Here is a 23,270-nt window from a genome sequence, read left to right as displayed (position 1 = left end):
ATCAGCACTAATCAGCAGAAAAGAGGCTGAATGTGAACAGAATAGTAGAACTGCTACTACAACTAGTAATAATTAGACCAATAAACAGGCTTGTTTCAAATGTAGGCTGCTGATTGACTCATAAGCATGTTATTAACATCAGGAGTCTGTCAAACAAATATGATCAGTGTGAGGAGGTAATGTGGTGGCCGAGCCATATGTTTTTCAAATATGCTTTGATGTGAGATTATAGCCTCTTATGAGCAATCCAGTCATTGCCCTACATAATCCAATGCCCTAGATTGATTATTAAGAAAACAAATCCTGCTAGTGGATAAACACCAAGCAAGAATGACCACTATGGAGGTTTGAAGGTATGTAGAAGCTTTAGAAGCATCTCCACTACGAATACACAGATTGTCAGTTTTGTGGACTGGATCCATATAACCTGCACACCTCCAGGGTTCAGAATATCCCAGTGTGTGATATTTAAGGTATAGAACATGAAATAACATCACAGCTGTGATTTTGTCGCCGTAGATCATCACAGCCGTGATGTTATTGGTGATAACTCACTCCTCGAGTGTCTCTATTGCTTTAATACAGCAGTTAAATAAATACAGTAAGAAGTGAATAAACTGGCCGTGAACGCGGCGTTTAATATGTTTTAATGTTCAGTTCCTTCCTCCTAATTAGAGCTCCTTAACGAGCAGCTTGTTGCTACGTCAGAGTAACGAGCTCCGCCCACTCGCTGCCCAGCCGGCAGTTCGTTCTCCAGCTCCTTACACTAAATTCCCAAACTGTCGTCTCCACTGAGCAGCTTTTGTTTTTTTTGTTTTTTTGGGGGGGTCAGTTTTATGGCTCAGTCTGATTTGGTCCGACTCTGAAGATCAGACACGTTTGGCGAATGGTGTTGGGTTCATTTCTGGCTGATTCCCGGTTGTTGAGGTTCTTCTGTCACAGCTGCCGACTGAAAAGCTGCTCAGTGGTGACGACAGTTTGGGAATTTAGTGTCGTCTCGTCTTCAGAGTCGGACCAAATCGGCTGTGGGTCGATTGTGATCTTAAGTGTCCGTTTTCTGTTTGCGGCAAAGTAAGAAGTAAAAATGTTCAAATGGCTTGAGCGCCTCCTACAGCTGTTAGAGTCGTTGCTTAGTAACGGTGGCTTGGCGGAGTGATAGTGTTTGTGAAAAAAACGATGTTATGGGGAAATATCAGCACAGTTAGAACGCCTTTCAACCAATCAGCTTGTGTGGCTGGAACTAACTGTTGTATAATTTCAAAAAACGAATAAAATTGGCTGCCGAAGCTGCCAGTCCTCTTAAATAATAAACTCGTACGTAAACACTAAGCTCAAGTCAGCTTATTTGCCAGTTACTCGTTTGAATTTTCCATTCCACCTTAAATGGTGCTGCAGTTACACTGAGCTTCCTTAAAAAAAGCTGGTGAACATGAAACCAATATTGGTTTCCCTCAATAAATGCATCAGATTATCCCAATAAATGATCCTTAATCAACAAATACCTCAAACGTTTGCTTGGAGATGTAAACTGCCACTAAGCAGCTAATGTGCAGCACTGTGAAGCTTTAATCAGCCACTGGAGCTGCTGAACTCATCTCACTGGCTGAACTAACATGCGTCTCAAACCACTTCTGAGCTTCATCCAATACACTATTGAGTGCACTCCTAAGGGTATACTCACTAGGTTTCACATACTATCTAGTGTGCTACATGGAAATAATAATACACAGGGGAATCTCTGTTTAGATCACTACAACCACAAATCAAGTGAAATCAGATCAGTACACTCAAATACATTGGTAAATGTGCTTTAAAAGGTTTGGCTCCGGAGTGGTGCAGCCGCCTAAGCGTTGATCCCATCGACAATGTGCACGGGATCAATCCCTGGTGATGCTACTGCCTCCTGTAGCCTCAATCCAAGAGAGCACAATTGGCCTTGTTTTCTGGGTAATGCGTATCACTCAGTGCGGTGCTAGTCAATGCAGACATCTGTGAGCTGACATTACAGAGCTGGTGGTCGGCACTTTCTTCTGAGTGTCCAGTGACGTTGCATGAGCGACCGTTTGAAAAGATGCGGTGGTAGCCGAGCATCAGCAAACTTAACAACCCAAGCCATCAAGCATCCTATGCTTGTGCGGAAAATGCTTATGGATCATATGTATCTTACCTTTGATGACCTTTCTCTTTAACTCGGGCCTGGCCCTCTTTTTTTTTTGTTATATGCTTAGTTTTGCAAAACTCTTTTGGGCTATCAGGTCTCACTTTTCCAGATCCCTTAGGCACATCTTTTGAAAATCTAGATCTTCAAAGTGCAATTGCAAGAATGCGAGCCCACTACAAAAAAAAAAAAAGACAGCTTGAATGAGTTAATGGCAGATGGCTGAGCAGTTGCTAAGCAGGGAATATGTTCAAAAATGAAGAGAGTGTTCAGGAATAAAGAGGAGGCTGTCAAGAATAAGATCAGGCCTAACACAATGACAAGGTTGAGATTGGCTTATTTATTTGTTTTTCACACTGCCGCCAGTACATTTCCCACCGCAAGTCAAGGAAGTTTTTGTCTCTGGACAGATGCCCACTAAACCCATGGTATGAGTCAGGCCTGCCTAAAACCCTGGGTGACGTTGCTGTTTTGCTGGTCCGACATCAGTTTTGTGATTTCTTCTTTCAATATTTAGATTCTTCAGATGTTTGGACTCATGAGTTTCCAGGAGCTGTGAGGAAACTAGGCCATGCTTTGGTTTTTGAGACCAGCTTTCAGGTAAAGTGTAATAAACTGCTTCGCGCTATCACTGACAGAAAGTGAATCTTGGCTAAAGGCTCTGCAACTGCAGTGTATTTTGACGTTGCGACAAATGAGCCAATATGAGTGCAATTAAAAAGAACATTTAGTTTTGATTAAAAGCCTGTCCAAGCGCTTCGGGGGGTAAATGAAACTTTAAATTGAGGTAACGCTTCACCGTCTTCCCTTTTTTTCTCTTTTCCCTGACGTTTCTTCTTCTATTTCCAAAAATTGCATCACCTCTGCTTGCGGTTCTGTCATGTTTTTATGCTGCTCATTTTAAAAGGCTTTCTGGCCACTCATAGCACTGAGTAAATATCATGGCTGTCATGCTTTCCCATTGGATCAGCCCACCTGTCAATCAAGCTGGAGTCTAGGTGAGTGCCCCGGGCGGTGCGGTTTTAGTCTCTGTGGCGAGTGCATGTGTACAGTCTTATGGGACAGCTCCAGTGCAACTTTAATAGGTCTTTCATTTCCATTAGACAGGCCGACAGCGGCGGGGCCTGCAGAGTAAAGCCGGGTTAAAGCAGAGCCGAGGCGACAGGGGATCAGAGTGGCAATAAAAAGCAAACTTTCATCCGTTCCACACAGCAGCACAGCATCAGAATTCACCTTTAATCCCACACTGCGGACACATAGTGAAGCAGGCATGCTGTGCTTCCACACACCCGTCTCTCTCACCGTCTGTCACAGGCTTTTTTGCCGCCTTCTCTCTCTTTATCCTTTAATGCAGGCACAAAAAGCAGCATTTCTGCTATTTAATGTCCTCTTCTTCAGTCATGTGATTTCCCTGTGTTGCGGTTATTTTGATACAGAAAGAGAGTCAGAGATTTTGACTTTTCTTTGAAGACAAACACATGAATAGGTATACACTACACTCTTAGCAGAAAAGGGAAAAGGGGTCTGTATACGTATGTGAAAGTTTGAACACCCCTGGTAATCAAAACGTTTCAGCAAGCAAACTTTAGTGCATGTTTCAATGCACAGTTTCTGTTTGTTCGCTGAGTTTCACATATTGAGAAAATTAACCGCTTGAACTCCTTGAGACCACCGGTGGGTCCAAAACGCACTTGGTCATGTTCTTCATAGCGTTCATATTCCATAAGCTCCATTCAGAAGCTGGGCGTCGTGTGAGGCTGTAGCTCTTCTCTCCAGTCTAATAGACGGTGACGTCATTTTAAACCCTTATAATAAAAGAAGCTGAACTTTGTTTTTCTACTGAAAGTCGACCCGTTTTTCCCCAAATCTGGGCTCTAAACTATAAACAGACGGCGTCTCTTCAGTGATCTGCTCTGGAAACATCACTTTTATAGAATAACACAAAGAGCGGCGGAGATTTTTGGCTTTCCGCAGTAAATTGTGAGCAGCAACGTGTATCATAAAACACTTTCTGTTAATTTGAGGGGAGATTTTACAAAATAAATAAAATAAAAATTTTCATTTATTTCATGCAGTTACTGAATAATTTGCCTTGAGATTTGATCACATGAATTCAGATGATCAAACCAAAATATGCTCTGGAGTATATGATTCGATATGAGACGGCGTCTCTACAGTCATCTGCTCTGTAGGAAGGCCTATATAATTCCTCTTTTTTTGACCATGTCGGCAGTAAATTGTAAGCATATAGTAATATGTGTACATCATAAAACACTTGTTCTGTTAATATGAGGGGAGCTTTTACAAACATTACAATATTAATAAGAGATTTTGAAAATAAGCGCATTTGTAGATATCTTTTCAGAAATTGTTAGTCTGGAGTGTCTGTGAGCTGAAAGTGCAATAAGTTTGATGCTGATTCATTCTGTTGGTTATTATGAGTAAAATTAAACAATCAGCAAAAGGCGGACGTGTTTTTGACTGATTTTCTGTCCTCTTGGATTCAGGCTCAGCGCTATAACTCAAACACAGCAAGATAGGCTTTATTTTTAATTACAACTTGAGTTTCATATTTAATATCAGATATTTTTAAAGCTCAAAATCAATGTGAACTGAAAGCCCTGAAGGCTAAAAGCAGAGATTTAATGTAAGAGTAGCGAGTGGGTTGTGGGTGATTTTGGAGCTGGATTACTGGCTGACGGAGGGTCACGGGTGGATGAAATGAGGCGGAGTCTGATGGGTGATCTGATTGTGAATCATGTCTCTGTTTAACTCTTTGTTTGAATATGAAGGCCAAACAGCAGAGCAATAATATGAGAATTTTGCATGATTTTCCAAGCTGAATTATTCACTGATGCTGACATTACAGCTCAATGACGTCATGGCTGCTAGTTAGGGGCAGATCTGCTGAATGTCCTGATATGGGATCATGTTTGCATCTTAAACTGTTCTGAAGTTATGAAGGCTAGAAATGATCTACCGTTTTGCCTGCAAATTGGGCCGACCCCTAAAAAACACCCCCGTATCATTATCCCTCCTCCACCAAACTTTACAGTTGGCACAGTGCAGTCAGACGTTGTTCCATCAGACTGCTAATGATTATAACTTTCAAAAATATTACATTACATGTGGCCGATGAACCACTGAAACATGTATAAACACTGTTTACATTCATTCAATAATCTGATAACTTAAAAAATCAGATTTTGTTTGTAGTCCAGTCCACACGTCAAACAGCAATCTGATTTTACAACCAGTCAATAAACTCACAGAAGACAACGTGATGAACATAAAACTCAAGTTTATTTTTCAAGTTTTTGCCACTAAAATATGAACATACATCATCTGTCATCTAAGAATTATATTCCTTAATTTCTTCAAGCTTGTGGTTGGCTTTAACATTGCCCGAAAGTGCTTTCCTGCCATCTCAAAGCAATGCAGCTCACTTAATTCTGGTACTGCCATCTGTTTTTTGCATATGCCCAGACTGAGAAATCCAAAATAAATCAGAGTAAGAGTTCAGAGCAACAACAAATGAAAACATAATACTAAATTACAGACGCGTTTCACCCATTTAATTGGAAGAAATGTGCTATTATGACTTATTTTGTTGAAGAAACTTCCTTTTCATCTTGATATTTTTCCACCATGTTAGCAGAAAGTGCCTCTCTCGCTCTCATATCTCTTTCTTTCTCGCCTCGTTTCACTCTCTCTGATTATTTTTCCCCTAAACTCAGCACTGATTTCTCTTTCAATATTTAAGTTCAGGGTGAGATGACGGACGCAAGTCCTGCTTCAGCATAAAAAGCACAACTTCTAACATTTTATACAAGAGGCTGGCCTTGCTTTCGAGGAAGTACTGTAGAGAAAGTACACTTTAGTGACAGGCATTGAAAATCATATTCAGTATCCAGTTAAAGGTACGCGTATATTTATAGTCTGTTGGTAATAAATGTGGAGTGAAACGAATCCTACACTACTAGAAATAAAGGTTCTGTCAGGCACATTTTTCATTCATCGAGGTGCAAACAATATAAATGTTCCAGCATTCCAGGTACAGCAGTGGTTTCAAGGACCAGTTGAGAACCTTAAATAGGTTTTTCCAGGAGAAAAGTACAAATTTGTCCCTTTTCATAACTTAATATTTTAAAACAGAGCAGTAGAATAAAAGCCTGGAGGCGAGGCGAGGCGGGGTGTGGGGAGTCAGCACTGCTTAGAAAACATCATTTCAGTGGATTACGGTTCAGTTATTTTCCCTGACTAAAGGTACTGAGATGCACCCTTGAGGGAACCAGCCCAGTGACATTTTACTACCTATTTTTCTGAGGGTGTCAGGTTGATGATGCTTCATTTCAGGCTGTTTGTGGAAGGTGGGGGGAATTACATGGATGCAAACTGACCAGTCAAGTCCCATACATTACATTACCCATCCTGCTCTGTGACAATCCAGCTCCAAAACTGTTTTGGATGACCTCTCATGAAAATTTCAATGTTCATGTGCGGTACAGTGCAAAGGGCTGAGACCACCCTACCAGTTAAACTAACTTGTTTATTTTTGAATGATTGTCTTCAGTATTTAGCGTGTCCACTCCATTATAGCTTCCACCCCTGAAGCTCAGTCTTAGAAGCTGGCTTTGTTTCCTTTAACTGACAAAACTCTAATGGCACAGTAATAAAACTGATTTGCTTGTGAAATTGGAGCTTTGTTTATTTGGGCTACACTTCATCAGTGTTTTAGTACTTGAGTCTGGTATCGTCCACCGGTGTAGAGATTGCAGTTTGATAGTGTTTGTCTTCGTGTTGCATCTGCTGCCAGTTCCACTCCATGTCAGCAGAGGTCTCACTTTCCCAAGTGCTGAGACCTTGGCTGACACCTGAGGCCGTTTTGTAGAGTATTTAAGGGAGCTTGATAAGCTTATATACAAGTTGAATACTGGTACTGGACAGTGCAGTATCTTTCAGGACTTTTACTGCACCTGTGTTTTTTGGAAATATTCTTATTTGACCCTTATTAGTCCCACAACGGGAAATTTTCACCTCCGCATTTAACCCATCCGTTCAGTGAAATACCACATACACACTAGAGGGGTGGAGTGGTGGGCAGCCCTATCTGCAGCGCCTGGGGAGCAGTTGGGGGTTAGATGCCTTGTTCAAGGGCACCTCAGTAATGCGCACACACACACACACACACACACACACACACATATATATATATATATATATATAAAATCTCACTGTTGTCAGAACAAAACCTTATTACCTACTTTTTTTTTTTTTTAAGCAAGTCAATGGAACCAGACTTTTTTCCTCAGTCATTTTAGGCCATTTCTGTTAGTCCATTCATCATGAAACACAATGTAAAGGACAACAGGTGTTTTTAAAATATGTCAAACTGAAAAACATCAAAAATGAAGAGGTTTTTTCTAGGTTTTTATTCTGACAATGGATGGATGGATGGATGGATGGATGGATAGATATACACTGGTATGTGTTTGTTTCTTATAATGTGTTGCTTTGCTGCCGTCAGAACAACATCTTTATAGGAGAAGGTAAAACCTGCTTTTAATTTATATCATTGATTTATTTTTTTGGGGCCTTTTCTTTTGGTTCATTTGGTCCATTGGCTTTGTAAGATCAAGTTCTTTACATATCATGATAAATGACACAGCAGCACGTGGGAAATCATATTGCCAGTTGTGAAGAGTAAACTCTGCCTGAGCTTTAAAGGGTTAGGTTTTTATATCCGTTTCATCACGGACGCTGTGTAGTGAGCTTCAGAGAAAAGAATGAGTGTCTCCTCTCTGAAGGACTCATTTTTAGCTTTCTATGCTGTAAAATTGATTCAGATGTTCTTGTAAATTTATTTCACAGCTACTCTATCATGTTCCCCTAAGAGCGCAGAATAATATTTCCCCCAAAATCAATAATTGCGTGGATGGTTGGATGGAAATAATGTCTTACCTGACAAATGAAAGAAATTCAGCCTGGACTCCCTCATGGCCGTACTATCAGCACATCGCCGACAGCCGCAGAGGGCGAGCGAGAGAATTAGGTCATGTTTACGCTCTTACACCGAGCAGACAGCCCACGCTGCTTCTGAACCTTAACCAACAAACATCTTACATAAACCCACCGTTCACTCCAGGAGAGCTGAGGAACATCTTGGTGTGTCCAACAGGGGACACTTTTCTGGAGGGCAAGATGTCCATCTGGTGGTCTGTGCAGAGGGTGCAGGTCAGCTAAAAGACTTGGTGTCTGGCCAAAACTCAGATTGGCACAGTATCCCCACCTCCCCTTTACCCCAGTCAGCGAAGACATGTTTGGCACATGCACCTCTAATTACTCTCAAACATACTTGCCTGTGCGCTTTCTGACATACTGCTGTTAAGAATGTATGTCAAAGAGAGAAGTGGGGTGCATGAGGAATGAATTGAACTCGCGTAGCCGCTGTGAAGAAATTAATTCATTAATGCCAAAAAAAAAAAAGTTCTTTCATTACAATTCCTGCAGCGTCAATACACATTTTGTAACCGTTTCCACGGGACTACCATAACGTTTATCCCCATTCTTGGCATCACTGCAGGAAAAAGTCCAGTTTCATCTCATGACCTGCAGTTTACCTCAGGCATTCCTGGTGTTCCGCTGAGTTTGCATGTCTACGCTAGGCAGTCAATGGAGCAATAGATATTCCATAGTTCTCAATGGAGCTGCGATAGGAAATTCTGCCACCAGCAGCTGCAATCAGCCTTTTTGCCACCAAACGCACGGGTAAAATAAATAAATAAATTTAGATGTTTCTTTTGGGAACCATGGATGCCAAATGTCTCACTGTTGAATTCCAGACAAACTGTGTTATGCAACAAAAAACAGTGAATGTTCTCCTGCCATTTACCACCTTAAGTAAACAATATACAGCAAGAAAGCCGTCTTCATATAATCCACTCTGGAATCATCCATCACCATGCCAGTGTTTGCATGGCTACCTCTCTCCATCAGCTACTACGTACCACTGATGCCGACAGGGTTAGGCAACATGATGGCACATTATTGTGATAAACTGTCGTTACAATATGCTGTTGTAAGCATATTGTATATATCAGCACTTGTAGAACACTAACCAGCCCTGTGACCGGAAGGTCGCCGGTTCGATCCCCAGTGCTGACAGTCCATGACTGAAGTGCCCTTGAGCAAGACACCAAACCCCTAATTGTTCCCTGGGCGCCGTGGATAGGGCTGCCCACCACTCCAGGCAAGTGTGCTCACTGCCCCCTAGTGTGTGTGTTCACTAGTGTGCATGTGGTGTTTCCCTTCACGGATGGGTTAAATGTGGACGTGGAATTTCCCCGGTTGTGGGAATAATAAAAAAATATATATATATCGCAAAATTAGTCCCATTAAACTGGATTTAGTGCAACACACTATATTTAATAAACATTGTTTATATAATTTTTGATTGAATGTTTTAAAATGTAGAACTACTGTTTTTTTTCTGCTGGTAAAACTAATCCGCAGTCAGTTGCACCGGCTGAATGTGAGTTCAGTCGGAAATTAGAGTGTGAAGTCCATCCTAAACCTTTCACTGAGAGTAGTTAGTTTAAAACTAGTGACTCTCAGATTTTCATTTGCACCACAGACACGTCACCATCAACTAGTAGTGCGTAAAGGGAGCGCAGGTTAAAATGCTGTTGCGCAGAATGACGTTTTCACTTTGCAGCCAGTCAGTAAATGAGATCTGATCCACAGGAGATGTCACGTATGATCTCCACATGCGGTGAAATCGCTCGCATTTCTCTTTCCAAGCTGCATTTTCTTCGCTTAAGGGGTGTCAGTCATATTAGCTGCAACTCAAAAAGAGACTGTGTTTTACAGTAAAGCGTCCATCTCTTGTATGTGTGTTTATTCTGTTCTGTCAATCTGGGGTTCTCGTGCCCTTCATCAATGAAGAGTCAGGACCGTTAGAAAAGCTGCAGCTAATGTAAATCTATTAGAATCTGCTGAATGACAAAAAGGTAAAGTTACAGTAGCCATGGTAGGTCAGTTTTCAAAAGGTCAGCATCCGACACGTCCTGAGCACCGATGCAGTTATTTCTCTGCACACAGTCGACTTGTGTGCTTGAACAGAACCACCCACCTGTTTTGAACCGACCCTGTACAAAAATATCTGTGTCAGACGCAAAGCAGGACGCCGGGCTCTGTTCCTGTCTGTATTGTACAAACCTGCAGCTAAGAGGTCTGTGACCTTTTCTACCTCCCATAGACAAAACCGGCCGTAATCTGTCCTGCAGACCTGGTCGCCATGCAAACCAAGACATATTTCGTTTTAATTTTCCCCATCATTTTTTTTAATGCCAGAACTTACACCAGCTATAGGATATGTGTAAACCTTGAGTTATAACTCAACTCGTTAGAAGTGTTACTTGGTGCAACTAGTTCAATTCTAGCAGCTCATAAAATCGAATGCAGTGGCAGTTTATGTGTAGCCTCCTTGAAACCACCAGTGGGTCCAAACTGCACTTCTTCATGTTCTTCATAACATTCGTATTTCATAAGCTCCATCCAGAAGCTGGGCGTCGTGTGAGGCTGTAGCTCTTCTCTCCAGTCTAATAGACGGTGATGTCATTTTAAACCCTTATAATAAAAGAAGCTGAACTCTGTTTTTCTACTGAAAGTCGACCCGTTTTTCCCCAAATCTGGGCTCTAAACTATAAACAGACGGCGTCTCTTCAGTGATCTGCTCTGGAAACATTACTTACATAAAATAACACAAAGAGCGTCGGAGATTTTTGGCTTTCAGCAGTAAATTGTGAGCCTACAGCAACGTGTATCTGTGTTAATTTGAGGGGAGATTTTACTAAATAAATAAATAAATAAATAAAATAAAAATTTTCATTTATTTCATGCAGTTACTGAATAATTTGCCTTGAGATTTGATCACATGAATTCATATGATCAAGCCAAAATATGCTCTGGAGCAGATGATTGAACGTGGGTTCAGCCGGTGCTGAAAGTAAGTTCAACCGTAACTGGCTACAGACGTCTGAAAAGGCAAACATCTTGTATCAGGAAAATGTCTTGAAGTATCATGATGTGAACACATCACCCATTCCCAAACAGCTCTCTACACCTCATGAGCATTTCAGCTTTTGCCGAATGCCATAGATTTTGTGTTCTGTACACTAGCAACTTGGCTTCTGTTGACCTACCAACAGTGGCTACAAATAGAATGTGTGTTTAGTTGTTTTTGTTGTTGTTGTTGTTGTTGTTCTTGGCACGTGTAGCTGTTTTTTCGGTTTGGATGAGCTTACGTAGGTCGTTTCACGGCACAGATGGATCACTTACACGCCGGCCAAGACAGCAACGTCAACTCTGAGTAATAATTGTGAGCAGTAAGGCTTGTTAATGTGAACGTAGGCAAAGCCTCAGACGACAGGGGGTCACAGGCTGAATTAGCAGCGCTGCAGTTCTTTAACTGGTCATCAGGCATCACTCAAGACTGCAGGAGTTTAAAGCCTGAATATCAGCCTGCTCAAAGCATTCTTCGGCACAATGCTACTGACAGCTCTAATAAGGCAGCACTGAGTCAGTTGTGGCCCTTTTATCTGCAGGAGGACACACAACAGGGGCCTATGCAGCACACACACACACACACACACACACACACATGCATGTACTTGCAGACAGACATACACACACAAACTGGGATAGAATATCATTGAAACGTGCTGGTTCTGAACCACTGACATTTCTTTTAGACCCAGTTGCTGAACAACTCTAGAACTGTCTAACTAAATTTAGAGTCAATAAATAAATATTTTAATTAAAGATTTAGAGATTTTGATTCATTTAGAGAAAGACAAAACATGATTTATAGTTAGAGGGAGTAGAAATTGCCCCGCAGTAAAATAAACACTGTCCTGCCGTTCAATGAAATACTACTTTTCATTTTCATCTCCAGCTGCGCGACAAGTCTCTCTCTCATCCCAAAAGTGTTTAATTCCCAATATATTTGCAGCCACCATCATCACTGAGGCTGATGTGAACCAGCAGGCCTGCTAAGGTATCATTAAAGGTGGCTGTACTGAACAAAGATCCTCAGAACTCACAGGATTCAAATGAATCAGTCATTTGGCCAGGAATGTAATGTTGCATCAACACAGCTGTTTACTTACTTTAGCAGTGATGATGCTGGAGTCAGTGTTTTCTAGTAGTCATTAGCCACACTCTGTAAATATTTACATTCCCTGTTTATGTACAAACGGATAGAATAAAGCTAATTCCATCTCCCTGCTTTCTTTCCGAGTATACAATCACCCATATGTCCAGCTGGACACTGAAGGACGACTGCCGAGCCCTCCTGCTACCCACTTCAGACCCGCTGCCCACGCCCCAGCTGCCACCACCTGCCTTGGACTAGCTGTCCACCCTACACTGCTGTTTTCATAGCTATTACTAGCTATTACTACTACTAATATTACTGCTATTAATATTAGCAGTATAATCACTTGTAGGTAGTTTGACCAGAGGAGGACGGTTAAAAAAGTGTTAAAACTTTGTCTTTTCCGAAATTCTGTAAAGCTGCTTTGTGAAAACATCCGTTGTAAAAAGCGCTATACAAATAAATTTGATTTGATTTGGTCATAAGCAAAAGTTTGAGCACAGTCTAATGATATTTTAGTGAGTCGTGAAGGGAACATTGCTTACAGGAAACTTCAATCAGGCACCTATTTGCCTATTTTAGTGCACTGTTTCTAGATATCTGCTGAATGTTATTACCCACTTCTATAACCTATGAATAGCTCAACCAGGTTGCACTGAAGTCCCTGTAGTTACTGAATAATAAGCCTTAGTATGTAATAAGCCTGGGGATTTACAGGGTTAACAAGGTGGGAGAAAAGTAAACTATAAAATGTGCCGTAAAGTTTGCACGGACCGCCTTTTATGCCCTTTTCCCCATATGGATGCACCGTTTGCATACGGCTGAAAATGACAAGAACTGTGTTGATTCAGAACCAGATTCTTATTTATAAAAGCTGAGAATTGTAAATAGTGTGCTTTAATGAGAAAAGGCGAACGGGAGTATAATCGCTTCTCGGCCTTTTGGCCAAGATCAAGTGTGCTATCTGTTCTTATCAGTTTAATATCTGATAAGTCCTCTATATCAGGACTACATATTAAATTGATTTTTAGAACAGGGAGACAGAAGAGGGGCTTGCTCTGTCCGCTCCACGCATCGACCTGTCAGAACCTGCAGAACCTCCGGGAACGGGGGTGCAGTTGTGTGGAGGTTAGGGAACTGGCCCTGTGACTGGAAGGTCACCAGTTCGATCCCCAGCGCCGACAGCACATGACTGAGGTGTCCTTGAGCAAGACACCTAACCCCCAACCTGCTCCCCGGGCGCCGTGGATAGGGCTGCCCGCCACTCCGGGCAAGTGTGCTCACTGCCCCCTAGTGTGTGTGTGCTCACTAGTGTGTGTGTGTGGTGTTTCACTTCACGGATGGGTTAAATGCGGAGGTGGAATTTCCCCGTTGTGGGACTGATAGGGATCACTTAAACTTAATAGTTTATTGGTATATTCAGCTGCAATTGATTTGTTCTCTGTAACGCCTGGAATCAAGTGCTTTCAAAGCCTCAGTCTGTTTTTCAGTGAGTTAAGAGCATTTTAGAGCGTAAGTGGTACCTGTGCTGATTGTGAGACGCGCTGTGCTGCTCTGTGTGCGTCAGCGGCTAGTAGATAAATAAATGTAGGTATTTCACTGTGAGCTGCACGCCACTGAAAGCATGTACAGAAAACCCCCACAATGCTTTCCACTCAATGTTCTGCTTCACAGGCTGTGCTGTGGTGATGCAGGTAACGAGATCTGAGACTAAACACCTGCAGAAAATCGAAATAAGGAGCAAATAAGAATCAGAACAGGCAAAATAGTTCAGTTCTGCTACAACAGAAACCATTTCTTCTGGTTCCTAAACAGAACCGACAGATGTTATCCAACCATGATGCTCTCTCACTTTTCTTTCTGTCTTCCTTATTTCTTTCATCCGTTCCTGACTCCTCCTTTCTTTCACCCACTGTCTTTTTTTTTATTAACCCCTTAAAATCCCAGACTTATTGCATACTAAGGCTTATTATTCAGTTACTACAGGGACTTCAATGCAAACTGGCTGAGCTGTTCAATTTGAAATGTGTGTTAAGAAGGGCCCACATTTAGTCAAACTCAGTGCAGTGTAGACAAATGCATGGATACACATCTTTCTCCAAATGTGGGAATTGTCCAGGTTATAATAGTGTTGCTGATCATTTTGCTTCAGTTTCTGCAGATGTTTCAAAAGCCTCGTACTATGTTAGGAACAAATGGTGACACTCTATTTTGAGGGGTGTGTTTTAAGTTAAATGCTGAATGGGCTCTCAGTAACATGTGAGGGTTTGGATTTCGGGGTGAGGTTAAGGTTAGGGTTAGGATTAGGGCCAGGGTTAGGGTTAGGTGCTGGGTAAGGCTGGTAAGGTTGGGTTTTGTCTAATGGAAATAAAATATGAATAACACAACTACTAAATGCATCACCAGAGCATTAAGATATTTACTCCAGTGTATTCAGATGCTTCGCTACGGCTCCGCCACTGATATGTTGTTGATGTGTTACTGGGAGTTGACTAATCATCTACAAATGAACCCTTCAAGTAATGTGCTGCCAAAAATAAATGCATAATAAAATGGACTTTGTGTACAAATGTTGGGGAGGCCCCCTCAAGAGTACATCCTCAGAATCTTTCATAAGTAGGTGTAGGTGTGGGTACCATGGGTACATTCCACTCTATACACACTGCCTTGATTTTATCTTTTTTTTTTTTTGTATTTAATAAAAATGACACATTTGATTCAACACTTCTCCTTGTGTTATTTAAAACAGACAGTAAATCTGCATCTTTGCCTGGGGGAGAGAATGTAACCTATTGTTAATATGCATTATGTGGGCTGTCTGGGTGGCTGCAACTGACATCATAACTCAGGACCAGTTGAACCTACAAACGCAAATCAGAACAGTCAGCAGGACTCAGTCCTTTCAAGGTGTGTCAAAACATCAGAAATGAATCTCTCTGGGGGGGAAGAAAACATTCAGCTCCTTGCCCTCATATTATATGACCGTGTTTATTCCTGCATAAATGTCGCATGCTGCATGTGCTTTGGTCCGACGCTTCTCCTTGTGTATCTGAGCGATCGTACTGAGTGATCCAAACAGTAAAATTCCATAAAGGTTCTGAAAAATCATCTGTTTACACCTAAAAGTACACAGTATCTTTTCGCGGTCGTCTTTCTGAAGTTTGTTAAATGGAATGTTTTGTTCTGTTGTGTTCTGTTTACCAGTTGGTAATCCTGAACGAGGCGGAGCTGAAACTGATGAGGGACTCGGGCTTCGGTACTAGCTTGTGGTTTGAGCTCATGCCTTTGTTTGTCTCTCTGAAAGTGGGGCTGGATTTAGATGACAGGGGGCTGTGTTCCAATACACAAGACTTGATCCGTTCCAATTCAGTATGTTCAGTTCAAAGTGAAACTGATCAGATTGATAAAAAAAAAGATATAATAATTAATAAAGGCAAATCATTGTTTTTTACTTCCATCGAATTGAATTATTAAACTGCCTTTAACTGTAGAACAAGCAAGTCTTGCTTGCTATCAGAGTTTGAGCACTCCAAGAGGTATAAATCAAGCCAATCAGTGCCAATGTATGGTCCCTACCTGCAATTACTCAAGTAATTTAGGAGGCCAAGTAAATTTTATGGACAAAGTTATGTGTCAATTTTGTTATGTGCCAGCAAAATTTATGTCTCTATAAGACTTGGTCCATAAATTAATTTATTCCTCCTAAATTTCTTGAACATTTGCATGTACAGATTGCATCTAATGTATATGAGTAGCCTGTGGTCTCCTGAAAATAATCCTAAAGGGTTCTATGGCTCTAAAGTTTAAGGACCATGTTGTACATTCACATGGTTTGTGTTTTGGAGGGAAGGATGTACCTGTGCAGTACTGCTTTACTCTCAGGCTGTCTACTGATGGATTTCACGGCCGTGCTGCTCGTAAATGGAGTGATATGGAGTAGAGCGGTATTCCTTCCGCCGTTTGACGTCGCTCTGTCAGCACAGCTAGTTTCTGGTTGCAGTTCAGAACAACGGCCCCCACTCTGTGAGCCCCTCAGCGCTCTGCCCTTTGGTCAACTGGATCCACCTGCCGAGTGACATGAGGGAGGACACGAGTGAAGCAGCCGGAGTGTATCTGCTCCAATCTGTCCTCTGTCTCCTCTCCCACGTTCCTCTCATCATCCGCCCGGCTTCGGCTCGCTCTGTTCGCTCTGTTCCAGTGATTTCCCCATCAAACCCACACCTGCTGCTGCCACGCACGGCAGATTTTCATGTTTCTGCTGCTCTTGCACCTGATCCTGCTCAAAAAGAGGATTCATAATTAGCGAATCGGTAGAACTACGGGAGGGGCATGTACAGCTAGTTCCCTCTTGAGCATGGTTTTGTTCATTTTTAAAGCAAGACATTAATACACACACACAGGTGTGGAACAGGGGACCATTAGAAGTGATATCAAAGGTGAGGTTTGAACTAAACACAGGTGAACAGGATAACAAGAGGGTGGAGCTAGGGTGACACAGTGAAGGAAGACATGGAAAGAGGTGGAGCTTGACCAAGAAAATGCAGCCTATATTACAGCTTTCTATGACTCTCCCAAAGTATCTTGCACCCTCATATTCACAGTCAGAGACTTATCTAGAACTTCCAGAAGGCCAAGAGTGGCCTTTTGTCTCAGAAAATTGGTCCCAACCATTAAGTTAAAACACAATTGATTCTACTTTCAGTTCTTAGCTTTTTAACTGTCACCCCATTTTACCTGAAACAGCAGACCCAAAATAAAAGGAGTGCCCTTCCCACATACTTCGGGCTGCAGTCATGATCCTGATCTCATTTAAAAGGTAACACCCAAGTTTTTTATCAGCCATCAGAACTGCAAGAATTGTATGAATGTCTAATACAGAATAACAGAGACTTTGACGGTGAGCACCTACAGATTTGCTGGAATTTGCTCCTTCAGTGCTTATGTAAGAAATGTGAATAACGGATCACAACGTGGTCTGCAGGAATCGATTCCTAATGTCAGTATATTGCATTACCACATCGTTAGACAATTTGATAAAAACAATGTATAAAAAAACTGAAGTAATCACTTCGACTGAAGAGTGCCAGTAGTTTCGGGCTCCTGCGGATGTGTTGCACAAGAAAGATCAGGCAATAAATACCTGTGGGGTATGTAACAGTATTCATAGATGGAGAAGAGACAGAACAATGCAGAGAACGTCTCGTTCTATGTCTGGAGAATGGGTGTTAATGACTGGCAAACAGGAGTGATTGCATTTGGGCCATTGTGTTGAAGGAAGTAGCTGAATTTCCAGGTGTATCGAAGCGCACGGTCATATGGGTCGATCGGCAGTGGCAAAAATCCCCTCTACCATGAATTGAGTTGTCATCAGATTTTTGGCTGAAAGATGAATCTGACTGCCACCATGTTTCATTGCTTATTAATAAAATTCGCTTCGCTTCCAGGCAAGAATTGCTTATAGAAGGCAACAGCGGTTCCTCACAACCAATTTCTGAAAGAACCCTTCACAGACAACTGCACACCATAAACATATGGAACAGAGAGGCATGCATGCCTTTGCTCAGTTTTGCTCACAAAGTTGCCTGGTTACAGTGTGGGAAGAGACAAACACTGCACTGTTCATGACTGGAAACATGATATCCGGTCAGATGAATCTCTTTTCTGCCTGTATATGAATGATGCTCTGTGTCCATGTTCATTGTAGACCTCAGGAAGTTTTCAGTGAGGACTGTGTGCAGGTGTGGTTCAAGTTGGAGGAGCTCTGTGATGTTCTGGGGGTGTTTTAATGACAGTGAACTTAAACCACAGTGCCGATATTGATCATCTAATAGATCATTCCTATTCCTGTATTCAAGATGACAATTCTCACATTCACAAAGCTGCAAATGTGACTGGTTGGCTTGATGAACATTCAGAAGCTTTAATACATCTGGACTGGCCTGCAAAATCCCCAGATTTCAAACTTCTTGAGAACCCGTGGGACTACCGACCACAACAAGTAAGACACCAGGGAAGGCATCCAAGAAATTTGCCCAAATAAGCAGTTCTTTGATGCAAGAGTGGCTCAACATTGTCACCTACATCCAGTCTTGTTCAGTCCAGGCCAAACCGAATCACAGCTGTTATCCATGCTCCTGGAGGTTTTATATGCTATCAGGTATGTTTCAGTCACAGTTGACTAATATTTATTAGCTTTATACAGTAAAGCTTTCATCAAACTTTATCTGCAGTTACAAATGGCTCATTCATGAAGCAGGTTTCATGAAGCTGCCAGTCAAAACAGCTTTAACATATCACAATCATGTAGAACAGCACGTTTTCAACTTTTCAGAGCTTTGACATGCATGTAACAGATTACATCAGAAGTATATAGTACATAACCCTAGATAGAAAAATAAAACACAGACATACACCAATCAGGCGTAACATCATGACCACCTCCTTGTTTCTACACTCACTGTCCATCTTATCAGCTCCACTTACTGTATAGCTGCACTCTGTAGTTCTACAGTTACAGACTGTAGTCCATCTGTTTCTCTGATACTCTGTTACCCTGTTCTTCAGTGGTCAGGACCCCCATGGACGGCTGGAGTTTTTAAACACTGCGTCCACTCACTGTCCACTCTATTAGACACTCCTACCTTGTCGGTCCACCTTGTAGATGTAAAGTCAGAGATAACAGCTCGTCTGCTGCTGCATCCTCTGTGTGAATGTGCTGGTCATCCTCTAGTCCTTCATCAGTGGTCACAGGATGCTGATGGATATTTTTGTACTCCAGCAGCACTGCTGCGTCTGATCCACTCAGACCAGCACAACACACACTAACACACCACCACCACATCAGTGTTACTGCAGTGCTGAGAATGACCCACCACCCAAATAGTACCTAGGTCCATGGGGGTCCTGACCACTGAAGAACACTGTAAAAGGGGGCTAAGAAAACAAAATGGACAATGAGCATAGAAATAAGGTGGTCTTCAGTTCAGCTCCTGAAGGCTTATCCAATGGGAGAGCTTGCTTGGCTGTGTCTACCGGATACTACAGAGGGAAAAAACCTGATTGGATGATTTCATTCCCTGAAGGCATATAAAGCCTTGAGGGTTCCTGACCTCTACTGATACCTTCAGTTCAGAGTTAGTGGCTAACAGAGAAGTTAGAGTTGCTTCCAGGATTATGAATCCTAGTATCCCTTATGAAATTCCTCGTCATTAAAGTCTTGCACTTCATAACTAGTGCAATGTTCAATGTGCAGGTAGATGCGCACTGTGACACAGTCGCTTTATGCTGTACCGTAGAGCAAAACACATCAAAATAAACTTTTTGTGACACTTTCTCGGGCCCCGTCCTTCATCCTCACTGAGAACTTTATCACTTCATCACTACAGCATCGTAAAGCAACTGTGAAAATGTCAGCTTTAATAAATCCTGACGCACATCACAGGCCACCACATCAGTACAGACACTCCTGACCACACGCGAGCAGCCTACACTACTTCTACAGAGTGACGGTACTGAAAGATACCGTCAAACTGCTGTCTCGGACTCGGAGTTAATTTAGTAGAAGTCAGAGTCATTTTTGATAATTAACTGCTCACTCGTCTGAACGATGGTGGGGTGAAATGAGGGTTCAAAGTCTGTCGCTTTATCCTTCAGAGAACACTAATGAACCCAGCTGCTGATGATGAACGGCAGAGCAATTGATTTTTTTTACATTTAGAAGTGGGTCAGCGATAAAACCCAAAAGCAGGCTGTAATTGTATAATAATCATTTTTACTGTTATTTACTGAAACAAGCAGAGGAACTGTGTGGAAAAAGCAAATTCAAAACCTTCAATCCACAACACAGTTTGGGTTTATACATATTTTATTATGAGTCTCTTCTGATTTAAAAATGAGCGATTTGCTTCGTTTTGTGGAAAGAAAGCCTTTTAGGTTTGTCACTATGGAACACAAATACAAGCGGAAAAAGGCAGAAGGGCTGATGTCAATATGGAATGTAAACACAATTATTAATTACTATTTAATTAAATGCTAAATATGTGGCGAGTAGAGTGTGTGGGTGCTGGCATGGCCTGGCTGCGGTCCAGACCTGCCTCCCACTAAAACATGTGGCATGAAATACAACGACGAAGGCCCTATTTGATCAACGCAGGAGGAGACTTTGCAAAAAATTTGGCTTTTACATCTGAATCTGTTGGTATTTTAAGTCCAGCGATGGAACCCAGTGGTAAACGCGACCCTGTTCTGACCTTTTTGGAATGGGCTGAAAGCACTGAATTTGGAATGAGTGGATATTTAGTAAAATGCTAATAAGACAAAACATCAAATATTGTACTTCTGTGCTGTTTTCAAATGAAAACCGTTCAAACAGAATTTACTAATCATTACAGTCCAACCATGCAGCTTTTCCTGATGTTGCTCCAGATGAAACATCATCAAAGTAACCTGATGCAGCATAACAGTCTAAGCTAATGATGACTACCAAAATCCTGATAGTATAATTATTCTCTTCAATTATTTTGTTGTTTTTCAGCTTTTTCTCCCTGTTTCCTATCAGATATGCTCTGTTTGGGAAAGGTATCAATATGAGAAATTCATATTGTCCTCACCAAATGTTTATCTTCCTTAGGTATGTGTCAGTGCACTTATTACACTGTTATTATCAATTAATAACCCATGTTGTGTTTTGCAGGCCGTCTCACGGTAAATGTTTCATTTTCTTTTATCATAGCCAGTGCAGCCCTTATTGATTTCCCATTATGAATGATTTATTCTGGTGGTTCAAACTGAGCTTCTGTTTTCTGATCTGTTCATCCAGCCATGGAGCCTTGAATGCAGACTGTTGATCGCTGCTCACTGAGGTGAATAACTGTCTCCAGCACAATCGTAAATCATGGCTCGTTCTGCATTTTGGGTCAGCGCTCCTTCTTTTAAAAAAAGGCCAATGGTGTGCAATGATTTATAGGCTTTTGGAAAGGAGCTGTAAAAAGGGGTGTGCCATGGTGTTTTTGTCTGTGATGTTTTTGTCTATTGAGCATCCAGTGTCCCTGCTGTGACCACATGACGGTGCTGAAAATGATTATGTAGAAATAACTGCGGTCTGACATACAGTGATTCGCGTGTTTTTTGTCTCACATTTCAATGGTTTAAATCCCAGTGGTGCCCAGTAAAGCGCACAACACACCAACTTTCTCCAGCAAACACCATCATGCTCCATTTAAACATATCATTCTCTAATAAATGCTAGCATTATTTACCCAATATCATCATTCTCCACCAGAAGTCCATTGTTCTTCACCAAGTACCAATTTTAAATTTTTTTTACCAAACACCATCATTCTCCACTAAACCTCTACAGTCAACAAACACCACTAATCTCCCCAAAATGGCCTGTTTATCCCCAAAACGCCAACATTTCTCCACAAACTGCCATCAGCCTCCCCCAAAACGCCAACATTTCTCCACTAAACACAACAGTTCAACAAACCCCAACGCTCTCCACCACATGTAATCTCCTCTAGAACACCAACATTCTCCACCAGATGCCATCACGCTCCTCCAGAACAGGCATTTCTCCACTAAACACAGCATTTCTCCAACAAATGCCATCAGTTTGCCCCAGAACACTAACATTCTCCACTAAATGCCATCGTCCTCCCCCAAATGACCAATATTACTCCACATATAATAATTCTCCAAAAACAACATTGTCCATCAAATGTTATCTTCTTCCAAAATGCTACTATTCTCCTGAAATGCCACTATTCTCCCCCAAATGGCATCTTTCTCCGCAACAAAACACCAATATTCTCCATCAACTCCCATCATACTCCTCGAAAATACCATCATTCTCTGAAAAATACTAGCATTATGTCCCAAATTCCATCATTCTCCACTAGACCTCTGTTGTTCTCCACCAAATACCAACATTTTTTAACCAAACACCATCATTCTCCACCAAACCTCTGCAATCAACAAACACCACCAATCTCCTCTAAACAACATCTTTATCGCCAAAGTACCAACATTTCTCCATTAAACACAATTCTCCAACAAACACCAACATTCTCCATCATCCTCCCCCAGATGACCAACATTACTCCACATACAATAATTCTCCAAAGAAATACATTCGCCATCAAATACCATCATTCTCCTCCAAAACACCAGCGTTCTCCCAAAAAGGCATCGTTCTCCCCAAAACACAAGCATTCTCCACCAAATGCCAGCTTTGCAGCATCTGATCCAGCCAAGGGCTCAAGGACTTCTGAAGATGCTAATCAGCTATAGCACATGCCGCAGATTGGGGTTGGAACTAGACTCGGCAGGAAGGTAGATCTCCAGAACTGGATTTGATGAGCTCTTTGCTCTTCATTCTGCAGCAAACACCATCTTTCTCCAACAAACTTCAAGCAATAGGATACTTTGTTCTTCTCCACAAACAAAAGCTATTTTTCAGGTGCATTAGGAACCTTGTCACAGAAGTTGGAGGTTGTTCCGTGAACCCGAAATGGCTCTTCCTTGGCCTTTTGAGTGCAACATTCTCAAACACAGTGTTTGGGTCTGTTGATGTTTAGTGGAACACCTTGGGTCAATGTGTGGTGAGCTTCAGTGAGAAATCGGTGAAGAGTGTCAGGAAATTGTTGTCTTTGTTACTGCGAAAAGAATCCCATTTTTCTGCTTTCATAAAAGAAGAGGTGGTAGTCAAGCAGCACACTTTCCCTTTTTGCTGTGATAAGGCAGCAGAACCGCCGCCCAGCTGGACTTGTTGTCATGGATTTGTTGCCGTGGTAACAGGTGAATCCTGATGCTGAAAGACGTCCTTTTCAGAAACGGTGCAGACCCATCTGGCAAAGCCTGATAATCGCTACATGTGTTTATCAATTTTACAACAGGTCTGCCAATTAGGCACAATTTCCTGCACAAAGCCCAGTTTTTCACCCCTTTCACAGAACA

The 23,270-nt window shown here is 41.8% G+C and overlaps 1 long non-coding RNA gene and 1 other non-coding gene across 2 annotated transcripts in view; both read left to right on the top strand.

Moving 5' to 3' along the window:
• LOC108439676 overlaps positions 1-23,270 on the top strand; it is a 163,160-nt gene that overhangs the window by 70,057 nt on the left and 69,833 nt on the right. The window lies entirely within an intron of this gene.
• LOC119261906 lies at positions 13,240-13,434 on the top strand. The gene has a single exon (XR_005129262.1). It is a non-coding gene; the product is annotated as a U2 spliceosomal RNA (small nuclear RNA).

This window comes from Pygocentrus nattereri, chromosome 20, assembly GCF_015220715.1.
Source record: "Pygocentrus nattereri isolate fPygNat1 chromosome 20, fPygNat1.pri, whole genome shotgun sequence".
Lineage (NCBI taxonomy): Eukaryota > Metazoa > Chordata > Actinopteri > Characiformes > Serrasalmidae > Pygocentrus > Pygocentrus nattereri.
The sequence above is the reverse complement of the archived record's forward strand: the minus strand, read 5'-3'. Positions and strand labels throughout refer to the sequence as shown.